We start from the raw sequence: 2,131 nt of genomic DNA, 5'->3' as shown, positions 1-2,131 counted from the left end.
GATGCCGAAGCATGCCCTGGGTGAGGGGGGTGGTCGAGGGATCCTTCCCACGGTTTATGGTGGATAGTAGCAGGTCGCCCCCACAAGCCCTTGCGAGTCCCGCAGACGGTCCCAGAGGCTGACCCGTTTGGTATCTCCTCACTGTAAGATTTTAAAGCCAGATACACGCACCTACGGAGCTAAAACATTGTATAATAGGTTTTTAGGACACGTTATGTCTCTTGGGACCCCTCCCTCCCCTCCCTAGGGAATAGTGCTTCAAATCGATGCTCCTCAATGTGTTAACTGGGTTGAGGAAAATACATTAGGGTTAGGTAACGACTTCGGGGTTAGTGTAACCATTTCTTAGGGGTAGGGTAACAATTTCTTAGGGTTAGAGTATCGATTTCTTAGGGTTAGAGTAACGAAACTAGGGCTTTAGAATTTCAAATTCGCCTACACTCAGGGATGTGGCCGCTTTACAGCCTGAACCTGGCCGATAACAAGCAGAATTTCGACCCCATTTCCTCGTCTACGACCATACCACAGGGAAAGCACCGGTTCTCGTCCGATCACCGAAGTTAAGCCCTGTCGGGCGGGGTTAGTACTTGGATGGGTGACCGCCTGGGAATACCCCGTGTTGTAGGCTTCAATTTTTTGTCTTGCGAACATCTCTAAACGTTTTATCCCAATAAATAGCTCTCCATACACCACAATTTCACATAGAGAGCCGTAGGTGAGTGAGGAACAAATCAAAGCAAAAAACGAGGGGGGAAAACACCTTTTTGTCAAAAATCGGCCAGCTAATGGCGAAAACTCTAGTGCGATCGACTTTTCTTACAGAGCGCGCGCGAGCGAGTGAGCACGCGCGAGATGAACAGTTTATGATGTCAAATTCTACTTCTGTGATATCAAATCATTCCAAATAACGAACGAAAAAATGAATAGGAAAAAAACGCACACTTCTGAGACGCAGTTTTAAGCCATCGTGACGTGGCAAAACACTCGCACACTTCCAAGAGGAGGCGCGCGAAAAACGGCACTGAAAGTCGACAATGGTTGGATTCAGACTGCAAACGAATCGGGAAAAAGGTTCGATACTTTTACTACTCTGCTAGTTTGTTTCCTTCCCTCGTTCATTCGTTCACTCGCTTGCTCGCACAAAGGATACACTAACGATAGCAATAGCATTTCTAAAAGCGGCTCCAGTGACAATAAAACCGCTCAAAAGGTTCAAAGTGTACTCACGGTCCAAGTCGAATGCCCTTCTATGCTCGCTCGCTCGGTCGATCGGCCGTTTGGTTTCCTTTCATTTCCTTTCCCTTCGCGCGCATAGCACAGCACGGCACGGCACGCACAACCTGCAAATACAAACGAACAGGACTTTACACACAATAGAGCAGACAGGCCTTGAACAAAAACAGCCAGCAAAGTTACGCACCGCCCCGAAACTCACCTTGTTTCCTTCCTCCAGTCTCTCCAATGCACTTCTACCCCTCCAAACGTGCCAACACCTTGGCCAGTTGTGCGTCCTTTGCTTTCTTTGCAAGTCTACCGGTCCACTGCAAAAGCAAAAATACCCTCGATAGTCAGTAAGAGGGCCATATAGACATAGTTTGGATGACTTTTGCGGGGACGAGCGCGAACGCAGGTCCCCACTACCAGAAATTATACGCTCGAGTTACCCACATTTGGGGTAATCGCAAGGGTCAACCCAGTCGAAGTGCAATGAAAGGGCCTCGCCTTGAGAGGACTGCCTCCTTGATCACAGTACCTCCCGCGTCAGGTAAGTATGCTTTTTCAGCGTCTGCCCTCGGTGAAAAAATCCACTTACCCCTAGGTCCTTGTGGTAGTGCTTTGCGCACTTCAGAAAACGTAGGCCAGCGGCCGTTCCTGCCATTGTCTGTTGTCTGAATTATCATCCCTCTTTCACCTCTTCCCCCTCTAAGGGCGGGCGGGGCTCCTGTAAACATAAAAGAATGCTATACCGTTGACTTTGTTTTGGATTGAATGTGTCTTCCCCAGAGGGAAGTGGGCCGCACTCGGAGGTAGTGCTATACCGAGGCAACCCGTGGCTGGGACGAGGCAAGCCTCTTTTCAACAGCACAGTTCAAAAAATCAGTTTAATATATGAGCTGCTCAATGAGCATCT

At 48.8% G+C, this 2,131-nt stretch overlaps 2 non-coding genes and 1 pseudogene across 2 annotated transcripts; 1 reads left to right on the top strand and 2 right to left on the bottom strand.

Annotated features, from left to right (window-relative positions):
* The first annotated feature begins 509 nt into the window (after positions 1 to 509).
* LOC136281452 (5S ribosomal RNA) lies at positions 510 to 628 on the top strand. Its single transcript, XR_010717772.1, has one exon. It is a non-coding gene; the product is annotated as a 5S ribosomal RNA (ribosomal RNA).
* A 981-nt stretch (positions 629 to 1,609) lies between these two features.
* On the bottom strand, positions 1,610 to 1,773 carry LOC136281361 (U1 spliceosomal RNA). Its single transcript, XR_010717710.1, has one exon. It is a non-coding gene; the product is annotated as a U1 spliceosomal RNA (small nuclear RNA).
* Positions 1,774 to 2,005: 232 nt separating this feature from the next.
* Positions 2,006 to 2,126, bottom strand: LOC136281441 (U2 spliceosomal RNA; annotated as a pseudogene).
* Between the last annotated feature and the right edge of the window lie 5 nt (positions 2,127 to 2,131).

This window comes from Pocillopora verrucosa, chromosome 5 (assembly GCF_036669915.1).
Source record: "Pocillopora verrucosa isolate sample1 chromosome 5, ASM3666991v2, whole genome shotgun sequence".
Classification (NCBI taxonomy): Eukaryota; Metazoa; Cnidaria; class Anthozoa; order Scleractinia; family Pocilloporidae; genus Pocillopora; species Pocillopora verrucosa.
The sequence above is the reverse complement of the archived record's forward strand: the minus strand, read 5'-3'. Positions and strand labels throughout refer to the sequence as shown.